Source organism: Opisthocomus hoazin, chromosome 15 (genome assembly GCF_030867145.1).
Source record: "Opisthocomus hoazin isolate bOpiHoa1 chromosome 15, bOpiHoa1.hap1, whole genome shotgun sequence".
Taxonomy (NCBI): Eukaryota; Metazoa; Chordata; class Aves; order Opisthocomiformes; family Opisthocomidae; genus Opisthocomus; species Opisthocomus hoazin.
In genome coordinates, this window is record NC_134428.1 from 3,236,830 (window position 1) to 3,261,210 (window position 24,381).

Below are 24,381 nucleotides of genomic sequence, written 5' to 3' on the forward strand. Positions count from 1 at the left end.
TTGCTCGCAGCCAGAAAGAGCTAGCCTGGAAAGCTGTTGCTCAGACTCATCTGCCCATGGCACTGCTCGCACAGAGGCACAGAGACTGGGGCTGCTTGCTTGTCTTGCCCCCGCAAACTTCAAACGTATCTTTGGGTGTCCATGCCGGGGTCTACGCAGTCCTGCTCAGAAAATGCGAATGTCGGCAGATAGCTCGCAGCCAGAAAGAGCTAGCCTGGAAAGCTGTTGCTCAGCCTCATCTGCCCATGGCACTGCTCGCACAGAGGCACAGAGACTGGTGACTGCTTGCTTGTCTTGCCACCTCGAACTTCAAAACTGTATGTGGAGGTCCGTGTCGGGCGACTCTGTCAGCCCTGCTCTGAAAATGCGAACGTCTGCAGATAGCTCGCAGGCAGAAAGAGCTAGCCTGGAAAGCTGTTGCTCAGCCTCATCTGCCCATGGCACTGCTCGCACAGAGGCACAGAGACTGGGGCTGTTTGCTTGTCTTGCCACCTCAAACTTGAAAGGTACCTCAGATGGTTCGTGACGGGCGCCTCTGGCAGCCCTGCTCTGAAAATGCGAACGTCTGCAGATAGCTCGCAGCCAGAAAGAGCTAGCCTGGAAAGCTGTTGCTCAGCCTCATCTGCCCATGGCACTGCTCGCACAGAGGCACAGAGACTGGGGCTGCTTGCTTGTTTTGCCCCCTCAAACTCCAAACGTATCTTTGGGTGTCCATGCGGGGGCCTACTCAGCCCTGCTCTGAAAATGCGAACGTCTGCAGATAACTGGCAGCCGGAAAGAGCTAGCCCGGAAAGCTGTTGCTCAGCCTCATCTGCCCATGGCACTGCTCGCACAGAGGCACAGAGACTGGTGACTGCTTGCTTGTCTTGCCACCTCGAACTTCAAAACTGTATGTGGAGGTCCGTGTCAGGCGACTCTGGCAGCCCTGCTCTGAAAATGCGAACGTCTGCAGATAGCTCGCAGGCAGAAAGAGCTAGCCTGGAAAGCTGTTGCTCAGCCTCATCTGCCCATGGCACTGCTCGCACAGAGGAACAGAGATTGGGGCTGTTTGCTTGTCTTGCCACCTCAAACTTCAAACGTACCTCAGAGGGTTCGTGACGGGCGCCTCTGGCAGCCCTGTTCTGAAAATGCGAACGTCTGCAGATAGCTCGCAGCCAGAAAGAGCTAGCCTGGAAAGCTGTTGCTCAGCCTCATCTCCCATGGCACTGCTTGCACAGAGGCACAGAGACTGGGGCTGCTTGCTTGTTTTGCCCCCTCAAACTCCAAACGTATCTTTGGGTGTCCATGCGGGGACCTACGCAGCCCTGCTCTGAAAATGCGAACGTCTGCAGATAACTGGCAGCCGGAAAGAGCTAGCCCGGAAAGCTGTTGCTCAGCCTCATCTGCCCATGGCACTGCTCGCACAGAGGCACAGAGACTGGGGCTGCTTGCTTGTACTGCCCCCTCAAACTTCAAAAGTATCTTAGGTGGACCGTGCCGTAAGCTTCCGACAGCACTGCTCCGAAAATGCGAACATCTGCAGATAGCTGGCAGCCAGAAAGAGCTAGCCTGGAAAGCTGTTGCTCATCCTCATCTGCACATGGCACTGCTCGCACAGAGGCACAGAGACTGGGGCTGCTTGCTTGTCTTCCCTCCTCACACTTCAAACGTAGTTTTGAGTGTCCATGCAGGGGCCTACGCAGCCCTGCTCTGAAAATGCGAACGTCTGCAGATAGCTCGCAGCAAGAAAGAGCTAGCCTGGAAAGCTGTTGCTCAGCCTCATCTGCCCATGGCACTGCTTGCACAGAGGCACAGAGACTGGTGACTGCTTGCTTGTCTTGCCACCTCGAACTTCAAAACTGTATGTGGAGGTCCGTGCCGGGCGACTCTGGCAGCCCTGCTCTGAAAATGCGAACGTCTGTAGATAGCTCGCAAGCAGAAAGAGTTGGCCTGGAAAGCTGTTGCTCAGCCTCATCTGCCCACGGCACTGGTCGCACAGAGGCACAGAGACTGGGGCTGCTTGCTTGTACTGCCACCTAAAACTTCAAACGTATCTTAGGTGGTCCGTGCATGGGGCCTCTAGCACCCCTGCTCTGAAAATGCGAACATCTGCAGATAGCTCGCAGCCAGAAACAGCTAGCCTGGAAAGCTGTTGCTCAGACACATCTGCCCATGGCACTGCTCGCACAGAGGCACAGAGACTGGGGCTGCTTGCTTGTCTTGAAACCTCAAACTTCAAACGTATCTTTGGGTGTCCATGCGGAGGCCTACAAAGCCCTGCTCTGAAAATGCGAACGTCTGCAGATTGCTCGCAGCCAGAAAGAGCTAGCCTGGAAAGCTGTTGCTCAGACTCATCTGCCCATGGCACTGCTCGCACAGAGGCACAGAGACTGGGGCTGCTTGCTTGTCTTGCCCCCGCAAACTTCAAACGTATCTTTGGGTGTCCATGCCGGGGTCTACGCAGTCCTGCTCAGAAAATGCGAATGTCTGCAGATAGCTCGCAGCCAGAAAGAGCTAGCCTGGAAAGCTGTTGCTCAGCCTCATCTGCCCATGGCACTGCTTGCACAGAGGCACAGAGACTGGTGACTGCTTGCTTGTCTTGCCACCTCGAACTTCAAAACTGTATGTGGAGGTCCGTGTCGGGCGACTCTGTCAGTCCTGCTCTGAAAATGCGAACGTCTGCAGATAGCTCGCAGGCAGAAAGAGCTAGCCTGGAAAGCTGTTGCTCAGCCTCATCTGCCCATGGCACTGCTCGCACAGAGGCACAGAGACTGGGGCTGTTTGCTTGTCTTGCCACCTCAAACTTCAAACGTACCTCAGAGGGTTCGTGACGGGCGCCTCTGGCAGCCCTGCTCTGAAAATGCGAACGTCTGCAGATAGCTCGCAGCCAGAAAGAGCTAGCCTGGAAAGCTGTTGCTCAGCCTCATCTGCCCATGGCACTGCTTGCACAGAGGCACAGAGACTGGGGCTGCTTGCTTGTTTTGCCCCCTCAAAATTCAAACGTATCTTTGGGTGTCCATGCGGGGGCCTACGCAGCCCTGCTCTGAAAATGCGAACGTCTGCAGATAACTGGCAGCCGGAAAGAGCTAGCCCGGAAAGCTGTTGCTCAGCCTCATCTGCCCATGGCACTGCTCGCACAGAGGCACAGAGACTGGGGCTGCTTGCTTCTACTGCCACCTAAAACTTCAAAAGTATCTTAGGTGGACCGTGCCGTAAGCTTCCGACAGCACTGCTCCGAAAATGCGAACATCTGCAGATAGCTGGCAGCCAGAAAGAGCTAGCGTGGAAAGCTGTTGCTCATCCTCATCTGCACATGGCACTGCTCGCACAGAGGCACAGAGACTGGGGCTGCTTGCTTGTCTTCCCTCCTCACACTTCAAACGTAGTTTTGGGTGTCCATGCAGGGACCTACGCAGCCCTGCTCTGAAAATGCGAAAGTCTGCAGATAGCTCGCAGCCAGAAAGAGCTAGCCTGGAAAGCTCTTGCTCAGCCTCATCTGCCCATGGCACTGCTTGCACAGAGGCACAGAGACTGGTGACTGCTTGCTTGTCTTGCCACCTCAAACTTCAAAACTGTATGTGGAGGTCCGTGCCGGGCGCCTCTGGCAGCCCTGCTCTGAAAATGCGAACGTCTGCAGATAGCTCGCAGCCAGAAAGAGCTAGCCTGGAAAGCTGTTGCTCAGCCTCATCTGCCCATGGCACTGCTTGCACAGAGGCACAGAGACTGGGGCTGCTTGCTTGTTTTGCCCCCTCAAACTCCAAACGTATCTTTGGGTGTCCATGCGGGGACCTACGCAGCCCTGCTCTGAAAATGCGAACGTCTGCAGATAACTGGCAGCCGGAAAGAGCTAGCCCGGAAAGCTGTTGCTCAGCCTCATCTGCCCATGGCACTGCTCGCACAGAGGCACAGAGACTGGGGCTGCTTGCTTGTACTGCCCCCTCAAACTTCAAAAGTATCTTAGGTGGACCGTGCCGTAAGCTTCCGACAGCATTGCTCCGAAAATGCGAACATCTGCAGATAGCTGGCAGCCAGAAAGAGCTAGCCTGGAAAGCTGTTGCTCATCCTCATCTGCACATGGCACTGCTCGCACAGAGGCACAGAGACTGGGGCTGCTTGCTTGTCTTCCCTCCTCACACTTCAAACGTAGTTTTGAGTGTCCATGCAGGGACCTACGCAGCCCTGCTCTGAAAATGCGAACGTCTGCAGATAGCTCGCAGCCAGAAAGAGCTAGCCTGGAAAGTTCTTGCTCAGCCTCATCTGCCCATGGCACTGCTTGCACAGAGGCACAGAGACTGGTGACTGCTTGCTTGTCTTGCCACCTCGAACTTCAAAACTGTATGTGGAGGTCCGTGCCGGGCGACTCTGGCAGCCCTGCTCTGAAAATGCGAACGTCTGTAGATAGCTCGCAAGCAGAAAGAGTTGGCCTGGAAAGCTGTTGCTCAGCCTCATCTGCCCACGGCACTGGTCGCACAGAGGCACAGAGACTGGGGCTGCTTGCTTGTACTGCCACCTAAAACTTCAAACGTATCTTAGGTGGTCCGTGCATGGGGCCTCTAGCACCCCTGCTCTGAAAATGCGAACATCTGCAGATAGCTCGCAGCCAGAAACAGCTAGCCTGGAAAGCTGTTGCTCAGACACATCTGCCCATGGCACTGCTCGCACAGAGGCACAGAGACTGGGGCTGCTTGCTTGTCTTGAAACCTCAAACTTCAAACGTATCTTTGGGTGTCCATGCGGAGGCCTACACAGCCCTGCTCTGAAAATGCGAACGTCTGCAGATTGCTCGCAGCCAGAAAGAGCTAGCCTGGAAAGCTGTTGCTCAGACTCATCTGCCCATGGCACTGCTCGCACAGAGGCACAGAGACTGGGGCTGCTTGCTTGTCTTGCCCCCGCAAACTTCAAACGTATCTTTGGGTGTCCATGCCGGGGTCTACGCAGTCCTGCTCAGAAAATGCGAATGTCTGCAGATAGCTCGCAGCCAGAAAGAGCTAGCCTGGAAAGCTGTTGCTCAGCCTCATCTGCCCATGGCACTGCTCGCACAGAGGCACAGAGACTGGTGACTGCTTGCTTGTCTTGCCACCTCGAACTTCAAAACTGTATGTGGAGGTCCGTGTCGGGCGACTCTGTCAGCCCTGCTCTGAAAATGCGAACGTCTGCAGATAGCTCGCAGCCAGAAAGAGCTAGCCTGGAAAGCTGTTGCTCAGCCTCATCTGCCCATGGCACTGCTCGCACAGAGGCACAGAGACTGGGGCTGTTTGCTTGTCTTGCCACCTCAAACTTGAAAGGTACCTCAGATGGTTCGTGACGGGCGCCTCTGGCAGCCCTGCTCTGAAAATGCGAACGTCTGCAGATAGCTCGCAGCCAGAAAGAGCTAGCCTGGAAAGCTGTTGCTCAGCCTCATCTGCCCATGGCACTGCTCGCACAGAGGCACAGAGACTGGGGCTGCTTGCTTGTTTTGCCCCCTCAAACTCCAAACGTATCTTTGGGTGTCCATGCGGGGGCCTACTCAGCCCTGCTCTGAAAATGCGAACGTCTGCAGATAACTGGCAGCCGGAAAGAGCTAGCCCGGAAAGCTGTTGCTCAGCCTCATCTGCCCATGGCACTGCTCGCACAGAGGCACAGAGACTGGGGCTGCTTGCTTCTACTGCCACCTAAAACTTCAAAAGTATCTTAGGTGGACCGTGCCGTAAGCTTCCGACAGCACTGCTCCGAAAATGCGAACATCTGCAGATAGCTGGCAGCCAGAAAGAGCTAGCCTGGAAAGCTGTTGCTCATCCTCATCTGCACATGGCACTGCTCGCACAGAGGCACAGAGACTGGGGCTGCTTGCTTGTCTTCCCTCCTCACACTTCAAACGTAGTTTTGGGTGTCCATGCAGGGACCTACGCAGCCCTGCTGTGAAAATGCGAAAGTCTGCAGATAGCTCGCAGCCAGAAAGAGCTAGCCTGGAAAGCTCTTGCTCAGCCTCATCTGCCCATGGCACTGCTTGCACAGAGGCACAGAGACTGGTGACTGCTTGCTTCTCTTGCAACCTCAAACTTCAAAACTGTATGTGGAGGTCCGTGCCGGGCGACTCTGGCAGCCCTGCTCTGAAAATGCGAACGTCTGTAGATAGCTCGCAGCCAGAAAGAGTTGGCCTGGAAAGCTGTTGCTCAGCCTCATCTGCCCACGGCACTGCTCGCACAGAGGCACAGAGACTGGGGCTGCTTGCTTGTCTTGCCACCTTAAAATTCAAACGTAGCTTAGGTGGTCCGTGCATGGGACCTCTAGCACCCCTGCTCTGAAAATGCGAACATCTGCAGATAGCTCGCAGCCAGAAAGAGCTAGCCTGGAAAGCTGTTGCTCAGCCTCATCTGCCCATGGCACTGCTCGCACAGAGGCACAGAGACTGGTGACTGCTTGCTTGTCTTGCCACCTCGAACTTCAAAACTGTATGTGGAGGTCCGTGCCGGGCGACTCTGGCAGCCCTGCTCTGAAAATGTGAACGTCTGCAGATAGCTGGCAGCCAGAAAGAGCTAGCCTGGAAAGCTGTTGCTCAGCCTCATCTGCCCATGGCACTGCTCGCACAGAGGCACAGAGACTGGGGCTGCTTGCTTCTCTTGCCACCTCAAACTTCAAACGTATCTTTGGGTGTCCATGCGGGGGCCTACGCAGCCCTGCTCTGAAAATGCGAACGTCTGCAGATTGCTCGCAGCCAGAAAGAGCTAGCCTGGAAAGCTGTTGCTCAGCCTCATCTGCCCATGGCACTGCTCGCACAGAGGCACAGAGACTGGGGCTGCTTGCTTGTCTTGCCACCTCAAACTTCAAATGTATCTTTAAGGGTCCGTGCAGGGAGCTTCCGGAATCACTGCTCCGTAAATGTGAACGTCTGCAGATAGCTCGCAGCCAGAAGAGGCTAGCCTGGAAAGCTGTTGCTCAGCCTCATCTGCCCATGGCACTGCTCGCACAGAGGCACAGAGACTGGGGCTGCTTGCTTGTCTTGCAACCTCAAACTTCAAATGTATCTTAGGTGGTCCGTACCGGGCGTCTGAGGTAGCCCTGCTCTGAAAATGTGAACGTCTGCAGATAGCTCGCAGCCAGAAATAGCTAGCCTGGAAAGCTGTTGCTCAGCCTCATCTGCCCATGGCACTGCTCACACAGAGGCACAGAGACTGGGGCTGCTTGCTTGTCTTGCCCCCTCAAATTTCAAAAGTGTCTTTAGGGGTCCGTGCCGGGCACATTCAGCACTCCTGCTCCGAACATGCGAACGTCTGCAGATAGCTCGCAGCCAGAAAGAGCGAGATTGGAAAGCTGTTGCTCAGCCTCATCTGCCCATGGCACTGCTCGCACAGAGGCACAGAGACTGGGGCTACTTGCTTGTCTTGCCACCTCAAAATTCAAACGAATCTTAGGTGGACCGTACAGGGAGCTTCCGGCAGCCCTGCTCCGAATATGCGAAAGTCTGCAGATAGCTCGCAGCGAGAAAGAGCTAGCCTGGAAAGCTGTTGGTCAGCCTCATCTGCCCATGGCACTGCTCGCACAGAGGCACAGAGACTGGGGCTGCTTGCTTGTCTTGCCACCTCAAACTTCAAACGTATCTTTGGGTGTCCATGCGGGGGCCTACGCAGCCCTGCTCTGAAAATGTGAAAGTCTGCAGATAGCTCGCAGCCAGAAAGAGCTAGCCCGGAAAGCTGTTGCTCAGCCTCATCTGCCCATGGCACTGCTCGCACAGAGGCACAGAGACTGGGGCTGCTTGCTTTTCTTGCCCCCTCAAAATTCAAACGTATATTAGGTGGACCGTGCCGTGCGCCTCTGACAACCCTGCTCCGAAAATGCGAACGTCTGCAGATAGCTCGTAGGCAGAAAGAGCTAGCCTGGAAAGCTGTTGCTCAGCCTCATCTGCCCATGGCACTGCTCGCACAGAGGCACAGAGACTGGGGCTGCTTGCTTGTCTTGCCACCTCAAACTTGAAACGTACCTCAGATGGTTCGTGACGTGCGCCTCTGGCAGCCCTGCTCTGAAAATGCGAACGTCTGCAGATAGCTCGCAGCCAGACAGATCTAGCCTGGAAAGCTGTTGCTCAGCCTCATCTGCCCATGGCACTGCTCGCACAGAGGCACAGAGACTGGGGCTGCTTGCTTGTCTTGCAACCTCAAACTTCAAACGTATCTTTGGGTGTCCATGCCGGGGTCTACGCAGTCCTGCTCAGAAAATGCGAATGTCTGCAGATAGCTCGCAGCCAGAAAGAGCTAGCCTGGAAAGCTGTTGCTCAGCCTCATCTGCCCATGGCACTGCTTGCACAGAGGCACAGAGACTGGTGACTGCTTGCTTGTCTTGCCACCTCGAACTTCAAAACTGTATGTGGAGGTCCGTGTCGGGCGACTCTGGCAGCCCTGCTCTGAAAATGCGAACGTCTGCAGATACATCTCAGCCAGAAAGAGCTAGCCTGGAAAGCTGTTGCTCAGCCTCATCTGCCCATGGCACTGCTCGCACAGAGGCACAGAGACTGGGGCTGTTTGCTTGTCTTGCCACCTCAAACTTCAAACGTACCTCAGAGGGTTCGTGACGGGCGCCTCTGGCAGCCCTGCTCTGAAAATGCGAACGTCTGCAGATAGCTGGCAGCCAGAAAGAGCTAGCCTGGAAAGCTGTTGCTCATCCTCATCTGCCCATGGCACTGCTCGCACAGAGGCACAGAGACTGGGGCTGCTTTCTTGTCTTCCCTCCTCACACTTCAAACGTAGTTTTGGGTGTCCATGCAGGGACGTACGCAGCCCTGCTCTGAAAATGCGAACGTCTGCAGATAGCTCGCAGCCAGAAAGAGCTAGCCTGGAAAGCTCTTGCTCAGCCTCATCTGCCCATGGCACTGCTTGCACAGAGGCACAGAGACTGGTGACTGCTTGCTTCTCTTGCAACCTCAAACTTCAAAACTGTATGTGGAGGTCCGTGCCGGGCGACTCTGGCAGCCCTGCTCTGAAAATGCGAACGTCTGTAGATAGCTCGCAGCCAGAAAGAGTTGGCCTGGAAAGCTGTTGCTCAGCCTCATCTGCCCACGGCACTGCTCGCACAGAGGCACAGAGACTGGGGCTGCTTGCTTGTCTTGCCACCTTAAACTTCAAACGTAGCTTAGGTGGTCCGTGCATGGGGCCTCTAGCACCCCTGCTCTGAAAATGCGAACATCCGCAGATAGGTCGCAGCCAGAAAGAGCTAGCCTGGAAAGCTGTTGCTCAGCCTCATCTGCCCATGGCACTGCTCGCACAGAGGCACAGAGACTGGTGACTGCTTGCTTGTCTTGCCACCTCGAACTTCAAAACTGTATGTGGAGGTCCGTGCCGGGCGACTCTGGAAGCCCTGCTCTGAAAATGCGAACGTCTGCAGATAGCTGACAGCCAGAAATAGCTAGCCTGGAAAGCTGTTGCTCAGCCTCATCTGCCCATGGCACTGCTCGCACAGAGGCACAGAGACTGGGGCTGCTTGCTTGTCTTGCCACCTCAAACTTCAAACGTATCTTTGGGTGTCCATGCGGGGGCCTACGCAGCCCTGCTCTGAAAATGCGAACGTTTGCAGATTGCTCGCAGCCAGAAAGAGCTAGCCTGGACAGCTGTTGCTCAGCCTCATCTGCCCATGGCACTGCTCGCACAGAGGCACAGAGACTGGGGCTGCTTGCTTGTCTTGCCACCTCAAACTTCAAAAATGTATGTGGAGTTCCGTGCCGGGCGACTCTGGCAGCCCTGCTCTGAAAATGCGAACATCTGCAGATAGCTGGCAGCCAGAAAGAGCTAGCCTGGAAAGCTGTTGCTCAGCCTCATCTGCCCATGGCAGTGCTCGCACAGAGGCACAGAGAGTGGGGCTGCTTGCTTGTCTTGCCACCTCAAACTTCAAACGTATCTTTAAGGGTCCGTGCAGGGAGCTTCCGAAATCACTGCTCCGTAAATGCGAACGTCTGCAGATAGCTCGCAGCCAGAAGAGGCTAGCCTGGAAAGCTGTTGCTCAGCCTCATCTGCCCATGGCACTGCTCGCACAGAGGCACAGAGACTGGGGCTGCTTGCTTGTCTTGCAACCTCAAACTTCAAATGTATTTTAGGTGGTCCGTACCGGGCGTCTCCGGTAGCCCTGCTCTGAAAATGTGAACATCTGCAGATAGCTCGCAGCCAGAAATAGCTAGCCTGGAAAGCTGTTGCTCAGCCTCATCTGCCCATGGCACTGCTCACACAGAGGCACAGAGACTGGGGCTGCTTGCTTGTCTTGCCCCCTCAAATTTCAAAAGTGTCTTTAGGGGTCCGTGCCGGGCACATTCAGCACTCCTGCTCCGAACATGCGAACGTCTGCAGATAGCTCGCAGCCAGAAAGAGCGAGATTGGAAAGCTGTTGCTCAGCCTCATCTGCCCATGGCACTGCTCGCACAGAGGCACAGAGACTGGGGCTACTTGCTTGTCTTGCCACCTCAAAATTCAAACGAATCTTAGGTGGACCGTACAGGGAGCTTCCGGCAGCCCTGCTCCGAATATGCGAAAGTCTGCAGATAGCTCGCAGCGAGAAAGAGCTAGCCTGGAAAGCTGTTGGTCAGCCTCATCTGCCCATGGCACTGCTCGCACAGAGGCACAGAGACTGGGGCTGCTTGCTTGTCTTGCCACCTCAAACTTCAAACGTAGCTTGGGTTTTCCGTGCATGGGGCCTCTAGCACCCCTGCTCTGAAAATGCGAACATCTGCAGATAGCTCGCAGCCAGAAAGAGCTAGCCTGGAAAGCTGTTGCTCAGCCTCATCTGCCCATGGCACTGCTTGCACAGAGGCACAGAGACTGGTGACTGCTTGCTTGTCTTGCCATCTCGAACTTCAAAACTGTATGTGGAGGTCCGTGCCGGGCGACTCTGGCAGCCCTGCTCTGAAAATGCGAAAATCTGCAGATATTTCGCAGCCAGAAAGAGCTAGCCTGGAAAGCTGTTGCTCAGCCTCATCTGCCCATGGCACTGCTCGCACAGAGGCACAGAGACTGGGGCTGTTTTCTTGTCTTGCCACATCAAACTTCAAACGTACCTCAGAGGGTTCGTGACGGGCGCCTCTGGCAGCCCTGCTCTGAAAATGCGAATGTCTGCAGATAGCTCGCAGCCAGAAAGCGCTAGCCTGGAAAGCTGTTGCTCAGCCTCATCTGCCCATGGCACTGCTCGCACAGAGGCACAGAGACTGGGGCTGCTTGCTTGTTTTGCCACCTCAAACTCCAAACGTATCTTTGGGTGTCCATGCAGGGGCCTACGCAGCCCTGCTCTGAAAATGCGAAAGTCTGCAGATAGCTCGCAGCCAGAAAGAGCTAGCCTGGAAAGCTGTTGCTCAGCCTCATCTGCCCATGGCACTTCTCGCACAGAGGCACAGAGACTGGGGCTGCTTGCTTGTACTGCCAACTAAAACTTCAAAAGTATCTTAGGTGGACCGTGCCGTAAGCTTCCGGCAGCACTGCTCCGAAAATGCGAACGTCTGCAGATAGCTGGCAGCCAGAAAGAGCTAGCCTGGAAAGCTGTTGCTGAGCCTCATCTGCCCATGGCACTGCTCGCACAGAGGCACAGAGACTGGGGCTGCTTGCTTGTCTTGCCCCCGCAAACTTCAAACTTATCTTTGGGTGTCCATGCAGGGTCCTACGCAGCCCTGCTCTGAAAATGCGAACGTCTGCAGATAGCTCGCAGCCAGAAAGAGCTAGCCTGGAAAGCTGTTGCTCAGCCTCATCTGCCCATGGCACTGCTTCCACAGAGGCACAGAGACTGGTGACTGCTTGCTTGTCTTGCCACCTCGAACTTCAAAACTGTATGTGAAGGTCCGTGCCGGGCGACTCTGGCAGCCCTGCTCTGAAAATGCGAACGTCTGTAGATAGCTCGCAGCCAGAAAGAGCTAGCCTGGAAAGCTGTTGCTCAGCCTCATCTGCCCACGGCACTGCTCGCACAGAGGCACAGAGACTGGGGCTGCTTGCTTGTCTTGCCACCTTAAACTTCAAACGTAGCTTAGGTGGTCCGTGCATGGGGCCTCTAGCACCCCTGCTCTGAAAATGCGAACATCTGCAGATAGCTCGCAGCCAGAAACAGCTAGCCTGGAAAGCTGTTGCTCAGACTCATCTGCCCATGGCACTGCTCGCACAGAGGCACAGAGACTGGGGCTGCTTGCTTGTCTTGAAACCTCAAACTTCAAACGTATCTTTGGGTGTCCATGCGGGGGCCTACACAGCCCTGCTCTGAAAATGCGAACGTCTGCAGATTGCTCGCAGCCAGAAAGAGCTAGCCTGGAAAGCTGTTGCTCAGCCTCATCTGCCCATGGCACTGCTCGCACAGAGGCACAGAGACTGGGGCTGCTTGCTTGTACTGCCACCTAAAACTTCAAAAGTATCTTAGGTGGACCGTGGCGGAAGCTTCCGGCAGCCCTGCTCCGTAAATGCGAACGTCTGCAGATAGCTCGCAGCCAGAAAGAGCTAGCCTGGTAAGCTGTTGCTCAGCCTCATCTGCCCATGGCACTGCTCGCACAGAGGCACAGAGACTGGTGACTGCTTGCTTGTCTTGCCACCTCGAACTTCAAAACTGTATGTGGAGGTCCGTGCTTGGCGACTCTGGAAGCCCTGCTCTGAAAATGCGAACGTCTGCAAATAGCTGGCAGCCAGAAAGAGCTAGCCTGGAAAGCTGTTGCTCAGCCTCATCTGCCCATGGCACTGCTCGCACAGAGGCACAGAGACTGGGGCTGCTTGCTTGTCTTGCCACCTCAAACTTCAAACGTATCTTTGGGTGTCCATGCGGGGGCCTACGCAGCCCTGCTCTGAAAATGCGAACGTTTGCAGATTGCTCGCAGCCAGAAAGAGCTAGCCTGGAAAGCTGTTGCTCAGCCTCATCTGCCCATGGCACTGCTCGCACAGAGGCACAGAGACTGGGGCTGCTTGCTTGTCTTGCCACCTCAAACTTCAAACGTATCTTTAAGGGTCCGTGCAGGGAGCTTCCGGAATCACTGCTCCGTAAATGCGAACGTCTGCAGATAGCTCGCAGCCAGAAGAGGCTAGCCTGGAAAGCTGTTGCTCAGCCTCATCTGCCCATGGCACTGCTCGCACAGAGGCACAGAGACTGGGGCTGCTTGCTTGTCTTGCAACCTCAAACTTCAAATGTATCTTAGGTGGTCCGTACCGGGCGTCTCCGGTAGCCCTGCTCTGAAAATGTGAACGTCTGCAGATAGCTCGCAGCCAGAAATAGCTAGCCTGGAAAGCTGTTGCTCAGCCTCATCTGCCCATGGCACTGCTCACACAGAGGCACAGAGACTGGGGCTGCTTGCTTGTCTTGCCCCCTCAAATTTCAAAAGTGTCTTTAGGGGTCCGTGCCGGGCACATTCAGCACTCCTGGTCCGAACATGCGAACGTCTGCAGATAGCTCGCAGCAAGAAAGAGCTAGCCTGGAAAGCTGTTGCTCAGCCTCATCTGCCCATGGCACTGCTCGCACAGAGGCACAGAGACTGGTGACTGCTTGCTTGTCTTGCCATCTCGAACTTCAAAACTGTATGTGGAGGTCCGTGCCGGGCGACTCTGGCAGCCCTGCTCTGAAAATGCGAACGTCTGCAGATAGCTCGCAGCCAGAAAGCGCTAGCCTGGAAAGCTGTTGCTCAGCCTCATCTGCCCATGGCACTGCTCGCACAGAGGCACAGAGACTGGGGCTGCTTGCTTGTCTTGCAACCTCAAACTTCAAATGTATCTTAGGTGGTCCGTACCGGGCGTCTCCGGTAGCCCTGCTCTGAAAATGTGAACGTCTGCAGATAGCTCGCAGCCAGAAATAGCTAGCCTGGAAAGCTGTTGCTCAGCCTCATCTGCCCATGGCACTGCTCACACAGAGGCACAGAGACTGGGGCTGCTTGCTTGTCTTGACCCCTCAAATTTCAAAAGTGTCTTTAGGGGTCCGTGCCGGGCACATTCAGCACTCCTGCTCCGAACATGCGAACGTCTGCAGATAGCTCGCAGCCAGAAAGAGCGAGATTGGAAAGCTGTTGCTCAGCCTCATCTGCCCATGGCACTGCTCGCACAGAGGCACAGAGACTGGGGCTACTTGCTTGTCTTGCCACCTCAAAATTCAAACGAATCTTAGGTGGACCGTACAGGGAGCTTCCGGCAGCCCTGCTCCGAATATGCGAAAGTCTGCAGATAGCTCGCAGCGAGAAAGAGCTAGCCTGGAAAGCTGTTGGTCAGCCTCATCTGCCCATGGCACTGCTCGCACAGAGGCACAGAGACTGGGGCTGCTTGCTTGTCTTGCCACCTCAAACTTCAAACGTAGCTTGGGTTTTCCGTGCATGGGGCCTCTAGCACCCCTGCTCTGAAAATGCGAACGTCTGCAGATAACTCGCAGCCAGAAAGAGCTAGCCTGGAAAGCTGTTGCTCAGCCTCATCTGCCCATGGCACTGCTTGCACAGAGGCACAGAGACTGGTGACTGCTTGCTTGTCTTGCCATCTCGAACTTCAAAACTGTATGTGGAGGTCCGTGCCGGGCGACTCTGGCAGCCATGCTCTGAAAATGCGAACGTCTGCAGATAGCTCGCAGCCAGAAAGAGCTAGCCTGGAAAGCTGTTGCTGAGCCTCATCTGCCCATGGCACTGCTCGCACAGAGGCACAGAGACTGGTTACTGCTTGCTTGTCTTGCCACCTCGAACTTCAAAACTGTATGTGGAGGTCCGTGCCGGGCGACTCTGGCAGCCCTGCTCTGAAAATGCGAACGTCTGTAGATAGCTCGAAGCCAGAAAGAACTAGTCTGGAAAACTGTTGCTCAGCCTCATCTGCCCATGGCACTGCTCGCACAGAGGCACAGAGACTGGGGCTGCTTGCTTGTCTTGCCACCTCAAACTTCAAACTTAAGTTTGGTATTTCGTGGAGAGTGCCTCCGGCAGCCCTGCTCCGAAAATGCGAACGTCTGCAGATAGATCGCAGGCAGAAAGAGCTAGCCCGGAAAACTGTTGCTCAGCCTCATCTGCCCATGGCACTGCTTGCACAGAGGCACAGAGACTGGGGCTGCTTGCTTGTACTGCCCCCTCAAACTTCAAACGTATTTTTAGGGGTCCGTGCCGGGCACATTCAGCAGTCCTGCTCCAAAAATGCGAACGTCTGCAGATAGCTCGCAGCCAGAAAGAGCTAGCCTGGAAAGCTGTTGCTCAGACTCATCTGCCCATGGCACTGCTCGCACAGAGGCACAGAGACTGGGGCTGCTTGCTTGCCTTGCCCCCTCAAAATTCAAACGTATATTAGGTGGACCGTGCCATGCGCCTCTGGCAGCCCTGCTCCGAAAATGCGAACGTCTGCAGATAGCTCGTAGGCAGAAAGAGCTAGCCTGGAAAGCTGTTGATCAGCCACATCTGCCCATGGCACTGCTCGCACAGAGGCACAGAGACTGGGGCTGCTTGCTTGTCTTGCCACATCAAACCTGAAAAGTACCTCAGATGGTTCGTGACGTGCGCCTCTTGCAGTCCTGCTCTGAAAATGCGAACGTCTGCAGATAGCTCGCAGCCAGAAAGAGCTAGCCTGGAAAGCTGTTGCTCAGCCTCATCTGCCCATGGCACTGCTTGCACAGAGGCACAGAGACTGGGGCTGCTTGATTGTCTTGCCACCTCAAACTTCAAACGTAGCTTAGGTGGTCCATGCATGCGGCCTCTAGCACCCCTGCTCTGAAATGGCGAACGTCTTCAGATAGCTCGCAGGCAGAAAGAACTAGCCTGGAAAGCTGTTGCTCAGCCTCATCTGCCCATGGCACTGCTCGCACAGAGGCACAGAGACTGGGGCTGCTTGCTTGTCTTGCCACCTCAGACTTCAAACGTATCTTAGGTGGTCTGTGCCCGCCGCCTCCGGCAGCCCTGCTCCGAAAATGCGAACGTCTGCAGATAGCTCGCAGCCAGAAAGAGCTAGCCTGGAAAGCTGTTGGTCAGCCTCATCTGCCCATGGCACTGCTTGCACAGAGGCACAGAGACTGGTGACTGCTTGCTTGTTTTGCCACCTCGAACTTCAAAACTGTATGTGGAGGTCCGTGCCGGGCGACTCTGGCAGCCCTGCTCTGAAAATGCGAACGTCTGCAGATAGCTCTCAGGCAGAAAGTGCTAGCCTGGAAAGCTGTTTCTCAGCCTCATCTGCCCACGGCACTGGTCGCACAGAGGCACAGAGAATGGGGCTGCTTGCTTGTCTTGCCACTCCAAACTTCAAACGTACCTCAGATGGTTCGTGACGTGCGCCTCTGGCAGCCCTGCTCTGAAAATGCGAACGTCTGCAGATAGCTCGCAGCCAGAAAGAGCTAGCCTGGAAAGCTGTTGCTCAGCCTCATCTGCCCATGGCACTGCTCGCACAGAGGCACAGAGACTGGGGCTGCTTGCTTGTCTTGCAACCTCAAACTTCAAACGTATCTTTCGGTGTCCATGCCGGGGTCTACGCAGTCCTGCTCAGAAAATGCGAATGTCTGCAGATAGCTCGCAGCCAGAAAGAGCTAGCCTGGAAAGCTGTTGCTCAGCCTCATCTGCCCATGGCACTGCTTGCACAGAGGCACAGAGACTGGTGACTGCTTGCTTGTCTTGCCACCTCGAACTTCAAAACTGTATGTGGAGGTCCGTGTCGGGCGACTCTGGCAGCCCTGCTCTGAAAATGCGAACGTCTGCAGATACATCGCAGCCAGAAAGAGCTAGCCTGGAAAGCTGTTGCTCAGCCTCATCTGCCCATGGCACTGCTCGCACAGAGGCACAGAGACTGGGGCTGTTTGCTTGTCTTGCCACCTCAAACTTCAAACGTACCTCAGAGGGTTCGTGACGGGCGCCTCTGGCAGCCCTGCTCTGAAAATGCGAACGTCTGCAGATAGCTGGCAGCCAGAAAGAGCTGGCCTGGAAAGCTGTTGCTCATCCTCATCTGCCCATGGCACTGCTCGCACAGAGGCACAGAGACTGGGGCTGCTTTCTTGTCTTCCCTCCTCACACTTCAAACGTAGTTTTGGGTGTCCATGCAGGGACGTACGCAGCCCTGCTCTGAAAATGCGAACGTTTGCAGATTGCTCGCAGCCAGAAAGAGCTAGCCTGGACAGCTGTTGCTCAGCCTCATCTGCCCACGGCACTGCTCGCACAGAGGCACAGAGACTGGGGCTGCTTGCTTGTCTTGCCACCTTAAACTTCAAACGTAGCTTAGGTGGTCCGTGCATGGGGCCTCTAGCACCCCTGCTCTGAAAATGTGAACATCTGCAGATAGGTCGCAGCCAGAAAGAGCTAGCCTGGAAAGCTGTTGCTCAGCCTCATCTGCCCATGGCACTGCTCGCACAGAGGCACAGAGACTGGTGACTGCTTGCTTGTCTTGCCACCTCGAACCTCAAAACTGTATGTGGTGGTCCGTGCCGGGCGACTCTGTCAGCCCTGCTCTGAAAATGCGAACGTCTGCAGATAGCTGGCAGCCAGAAATAGCTAGCCTGGAAAGCTGTTGCTCAGCCTCATCTGCCCATGGCACTGCTCGCACAGAGGCACAGAGACTGGGGCTGCTTGCTTGTCTTGCCACCTCAAACTTCAAACGTATCTTTGGGTGTCCATGCGGGGGCCTACGCAGCCCTGCTCTGAAAATGCGAACGTTTGCAGATTGCTCGCAGCCAGAAAGAGCTAGCCTGGACAGCTGTTGCTCAACCTCATCTGCCCATGGCACTGCTCGCACAGAGGCACAGAGACTGGGGCTGCTTGCTTGTCTTGCCCCCTCAAACTTCAAATGTATTTTTAAGGGTCCGTGCAGGGAGCTTCCGAAATCACTGCTCCGTAAATGTGAACGTCTGCAGATAGCTCGCAGCCAGAAGAGGCTAGCCTGGAAAGCTGTTGCTCAGCCTCATCTGCCCATGGCACTGCTCGCACAGAGGCACAGAGACTGGGGCTGCTTGCTTGTCTTGCAACCTCAAACTTCAAATGTATCTTAGGTGGTCCGTACCGGGCGTCTCCGGTAGCCCTGCTCTGAAAATGTGAACGTCTGCAGATAGCTCGCAGCCAGAAATAGCTAGCCTGGAAAGCTGTTGCTCAGCCTCATCTGCCCATGGCACTGCTCACACAGAGGCACAGAGACTGGGGCTGCTTGCTTGTCTTGCCCCCTCAAATTTCAAAAGTGTCTTTAGGGGTCCGTGCCGGGCACATTCAGCACTCCTGCTCCGAACATGCGAACGTCTGCAGATAGCTCGCAGCCAGAAAGAGCGAGATTGGAAAGCTGTTGCTCAGCCTCATCTGCCCATGGCACTGCTCGCACAGAGGCACAGAGACTGGGGCTACTTGCTTGTCTTGCCACCTCAAAATTCAAACGAATCTTAGGTGGACCGTACAGGGAGCTTCCGGCAGCCCTGCTCCGAATATGCGAAAGTCTGCAGATAGCTCGCAGCGAGAAAGAGCTAGCCTGGAAAGCTGTTGGTCAGCCTCATCTGCCCATGGCACTGCTCGCACAGAGGCACAGAGACTGGGGCTGCTTGCTTGTCTTGCCACCTCAAACTTCAAACGTAGCTTGGGTTTTCCGTGCATGGGGCCTCTAGCACCCCTGCTCTGAAAATGCGAACGTCTGCAGATAGCTCGCAGCCAGAAAGAGCTAGCCTGGAAAGCTGTTGCTCAGCCTCATCTGCCCATGGCACTGCTTGCACAGAGGCACAGAGACTGGTGACTGCTTGCTTGTCTTGCCATCTCGAACTTCAAAACTGTATGTGGATGTCCGTGCCGGGCGACTCTGGCAGCCCTGCTCTGAAAATGCGAACGTCTGCAGATAGCTCGCAGCCAGAAAGAGCTAGCCTGGAAAGCTGTTGCTCAGCCTCATCTGCCCATGGCACTGCTCGCACAGAGGCACAGAGACTGGGGCTGCTTGCTTGTCTTGCAACCTCAAACTTCAAACGTATCTTTGGGTGTCCATGCCGGGGTCTACGCAGTCCTGCTCAGAAAATGCGAATGTCTGCAGATAGCTCGCAGCCAGAAAGAGCTAGCCTGGAAAGCTGTTGCTCAGCCTCATCTGCCCATGGCACTGCTTGCACAGAGGCACAGAGACTGGTGACTGCTTGCTTGTCTTGCCACCTCGAACTTCAAAACTGTATGTGGAGGTCCGTGTCGGGCGACTCTGGCAGCCCTGCTCTGAAAATGCGAACGTCTGCAGATACATCGCAGCCAGAAAGAGCTAGCCTGGAAAGCTGTTGCTCAGCCTCATCTGCCCATGGCACTGCTCGCACAGAGGCACAGAGACTGGGGCTGTTTGCTTGTCTTGCCACCTCAAACTTCAAACGTACCTCAGAGGGTTCGTGACGGGCGCCTCTGGCAGCCCTGCTCTGAAAATGCGAACGTCTGCAGATAGCTGGCAGCCAGAAAGAGCTGGCCTGGAAAGCTGTTGCTCATCCTCATCTGCCCATGGCACTGCTCGCACAGAGGCACAGAGACTGGGGCTGCTTGCTTGTCTTCCCTCCTCACACTTCAAACGTAGTTTTGGGTGTCCATGCAGGGACGTACGCAGCCCTGCTCTGAAAATGCGAACGTCTGCAGATAGCTCGCAGCCAGAAAGAGCTAGCCTGGAAAGCTCTTGCTCAGCCTCATCTGCCCATGGCACTGCTTGCACAGAGGCACAGAGACTGGTGACTGCTTGCTTCTCTTGCAACCTCAAACTTCAAAACTGTATTTGGAGGTCCGTGCCGGGCGACTCTGGCAGCCCTGCTCTGAAAATGCGAACGTCTGTAGATAGCTCGCAGCCAGAAAGAGTTGGCCTGGAAAGCTGTTGCTCAGCCTCATCTGCCCACGGCACTGCTCGCACAGAGGCACAGAGACTGGGGCTGCTTGCTTGTCTTGCCACCTTAAACTTCAAACGTAGCTTAGGTGGTCCGTGCATGGGGCCTCTAGCACCCCTGCTCTGAAAATGCGAACATCTGCAGATAGGTCGCAGCCAGAAAGAGCTAGCCTGGAAAGCTGTTGCTCAGCCTCATCTGCCCATGGCACTGCTCGCACAGAGGCACAGAGACTGGTGACTGCTTGCTTGTCTTGCCACCTCGAACCTCAAAACTGTATGTGGTGGTCCGTGCCGGGCGACTCTGGAAGCCCTGCTCTGAAAATGCGAACGTCTGCAGATAGCTGGCAGCCAGAAATAGCTAGCCTGGAAAGCTGTTGCTCAGCCTCATCTGCCCATGGCACTGCTCGCACAGAGGCACAGAGACTGGGGCTGCTTGCTTGTCTTGCCACCTCAAACTTCAAACGTATCTTTGGGTGTCCATGCGGGGGCCTACGCAGCCCTGCTCTGAAAATGCGAACGTTTGTAGATTGCTCGCAGCCAGAAAGAGCTAGCCTGGACAGCTGTTGCTCAACCTCATCTGCCCATGGCACTGCTCGCACAGAGGCACAGAGACTGGGGCTGCTTGCTTGTCTTGCCCCCTCAAACTTCAAATGTATCTTTAAGGGTCCGTGCAGGGAGCTTCCGGAATCACTGCTCCGTAAATGTGAACGTCTGCAGATAGCTCGCAGCCAGAAGAGGCTAGCCTGGAAAGCTGTTGCTCAGCCTCATCTGCCCATGGCACTGCTCGCACAGAGGCACAGAGACTGGGGCTGCTTGCTTGTCTTGCAACCTCAAACTTCAAATGTATCTTAGGTGGTCCGTACCGGGCGTCTCCGGTAGCCCTGCTCTGAAAATGTGAACGTCTGCAGATAGCTCGCAGCCAGAAATAGCTAGCCTGGAAAGCTGTTGCTCAGCCTCATCTGCCCATGGCACTGCTCACACAGAGGCACAGAGACTGGGGCTGCTTGCTTGTCTTGCCCCCTCAAATTTCAAAAGTGTCTTTAGGGGTCCGTGCCGGGCACATTCAGCACTCCTGCTCCGAACATGCGAACGTCTGCAGATAGCTCGCAGCCAGAAAGAGCGAGATTGGAAAGCTGTTGCTCAGCCTCATCTGCCCATGGCACTGCTCGCACAGAGGCACAGAGACTGGGGCTACTTGCTTGTCTTGCCACCTCAAAATTCAAACGAATCTTAGGTGGACCGTACAGGGAGCTTCCGGCAGCCCTGCTCCGAATATGCGAAAGTCTGCAGATAGCTCGCAGCGAGAAAGAGCTAGCCTGGAAAGCTGTTGGTCAGCCTCATCTGCCCATGGCACTGCTCGCACAGAGGCACAGAGACTGGGGCTGCTTGCTTGTCTTGCCACCTCAAACTTCAAACGTAGCTTGGGTTTTCCGTGCATGGGGCCTCTAGCACCCCTGCTCTGAAAATGCGAACGTCTGCAGATAGCTCGCAGCCAGAAAGAGCTAGCCTGGAAAGCTGTTGCTCAGCCTCATCTGCCCATGGCACTGCTTGCACAGAGGCACAGAGACTGGTGACTGCTTGCTTGTCTTGCCATCTCGAACTTCAAAACTGTATGTGGATGTCCGTGCCGGGCGACTCTGGCAGCCCTGCTCTGAAAATGCGAACGTCTGCAGATAGCTCGCAGCCAGAAAGAGCTAGCCTGGAAAGCTGTTGCTCAGCCTCATCTGCCCATGGCACTGCTCGCACAGAGGCACAGAGACTGGGGCTGCTTGCTTGTCTTGCAACCTCAAACTTCAAACGTATCTTTGGGTGTCCATGCCGGGGTCTACGCAGTCCTGCTCAGAAAATGCGAATGTCTGCAGATAGCTCGCAGCCAGAAAGAGCTAGCCTGGAAAGCTGTTGCTCAGCCTCATCTGCCCATGGCACTGCTTGCACAGAGGCACAGAGACTGGTGACTGCTTGCTTGTCTTGCCACCTCGAACTTCAAAACTGTATGTGGAGGTCCGTGTCGGGCGACTCTGGCAGCCCTGCTCTGAAAATGCGAACGTCTGCAGATACATCGCAGCCAGAAAGAGCTAGCCTGGAAAGCTGTTGCTCAGCCTCATCTGCCCATGGCACTGCTCGCACAGAGGCACAGAGACTGGGGCTGTTTGCTTGTCTTGCCACCTCAAACTTCAAACGTACCTCAGAGGGTTCGTGACGGGCGCCTCTGGCAGCCCTGCTCTGAAAATGCGAACGTCTGCAGATAGCTGGCAGCCAGAAAGAGCTGGCCTGGAAAGCTGTTGCTCATCCTCATCTGCCCATGGCACTGCTCGCACAGAGGCACAGAGACTGGGGCTGCTTGCTTGTCTTCCCTCCTCACACTTCAAACGTAGTTTTGGGTGTCCATGCAGGGACGTACGCAGCCCTGCTCTGAAAATGCGAACGTCTGCAGATAGCTCGCAGCCAGAAAGAGCTAGCCTGGAAAGCTCTTGCTCAGCCTCATCTGCCCATGGCACTGCTTGCACAGAGGCACAGAGACTGGTGACTGCTTGCTTCTCTTGCAACCTCAAACTTCAAAACTGTATTTGGAGGTCCGTGCCGGGCGACTCTGGCAGCCCTGCTCTGAAAATGCGAACGTCTGTAGATAGCTCGCAGCCAGAAAGAGTTGGCCTGGAAAGCTGTTGCTCAGCCTCATCTGCCCACGGCACTGCTCGCACAGAGGCACAGAGACTGGGGCTGCTTGCTTGTCTTGCCACCTTAAACTTCAAACGTAGCTTAGGTGGTCCGTGCATGGGGCCTCTAGCACCCCTGCTCTGAAAATGCGAACATCTGCAGATAGGTCGCAGCCAGAAAGAGCTAGCCTGGAAAGCTGTTGCTCAGCCTCATCTGCCCATGGCACTGCTCGCACAGAGGCACAGAGACTGGTGACTGCTTGCTTGTCTTGCCACCTCGAACCTCAAAACTGTATGTGGTGGTCCGTGCCGGGCGACTCTGGAAGCCCTGCTCTGAAAATGCGAACGTCTGCAGATAGCTGGCAGCCAGAAATAGCTAGCCTGGAAAGCTGTTGCTCAGCCTCATCTGCCCATGGCACTGCTCGCACAGAGGCACAGAGACTGGGGCTGCTTGCTTGTCTTGCCACCTCAAACTTCAAACGTATCTTTGGGTGTCCATGCGGGGGCCTACGCAGCCCTGCTCTGAAAATGCGAACGTTTGTAGATTGCTCGCAGCCAGAAAGAGCTAGCCTGGACAGCTGTTGCTCAACCTCATCTGCCCATGGCACTGCTCGCACAGAGGCACAGAGACTGGGGCTGCTTGCTTGTCTTGCCCCCTCAAACTTCAAATGTATCTTTAAGGGTCCGTGCAGGGAGCTTCCGGAATCACTGCTCCGTAAATGTGAACGTCTGCAGATAGCTCGCAGCCAGAAGAGGCTAGCCTGGAAAGCTGTTGCTCAGCCTCATCTGCCCATGGCACTGCTCGCACAGAGGCACAGAGACTGGGGCTGCTTGCTTGTCTTGCAACCTCAAACTTCAAATGTATCTTAGGTGGTCCGTACCGGGCGTCTCCGGTAGCCCTGCTCTGAAAATGTGAACGTCTGCAGATAGCTCGCAGCCAGAAATAGCTAGCCTGGAAAGCTGTTGCTCAGCCTCATCTGCCCATGGCACTGCTCACACAGAGGCACAGAGACTGGGGCTGCTTGCTTGTCTTGCCCCCTCAAATTTCAAAAGTGTCTTTAGGGGTCCGTGCCGGGCACATTCAGCACTCCTGCTCCGAACATGCGAACGTCTGCAGATAGCTCGCAGCCAGAAAGAGCGAGATTGGAAAGCTGTTGCTCAGCCTCATCTGCCCATGGCACTGCTCGCACAGAGGCACAGAGACTGGGGCTGCTTGCTTGTCTTGCCACCTCAAACTTCAAACGTACCTCAGAGGGTTCGTGACGGGCGCCTCTGGCAGCCCTGCTCTGAAAATGCGAACGTCTGCAGATAGCTGGCAGCCAGAAAGAGCTGGCCTGGAAAGCTGTTGCTCATCCTCATCTGCCCATGGCACTGCTCGCACAGAGGCACAGAGACTGGGGCTGCTTGCTTGTCTTCCCTCCTCACACTTCAAACGTAGTTTTGGGTGTCCATGCAGGGACGTACGCAGCCCTGCTCTGAAAATGCGAACGTCTGCAGATAGCTCGCAGCCAGAAAGAGCTAGCCTGGAAAGCTCTTGCTCAGCCTCATCTGCCCATGGCACTGCTTGCACAGAGGCACAGAGACTGGTGACTGCTTGCTTCTCTTGCAACCTCAAACTTCAAAACTGTATGTGGAGGTCCGTGCCGGGCGACTCTGGCAGCCCTGCTCTGAAAATGCGAACGTCTGTAGATAGCTCGCAGCCAGAAAGAGTTGGCCTGGAAAGCTGTTGCTCAGCCTCATCTGCCCACGGCACTGCTCGCACAGAGGCACAGAGACTGGGGCTGCTTGCTTGTCTTGCCACCTTAAACTTCAAACGTAGCTTAGGTGGTCCGTGCATGGGGCCTCTAGCACCCCTGCTCTGAAAATGCGAACATCTGCAGATAGGTCGCAGCCAGAAAGAGCTAGCCTGGAAAGCTGTTGCTCAGCCTCATCTGCCCATGGCACTGCTCGCACAGAGGCACAGAGACTGGTGACTGCTTGCTTGTCTTGCCACCTCGAACCTCAAAACTGTATGTGGTGGTCCGTGCCGGGCGACTCTGGAA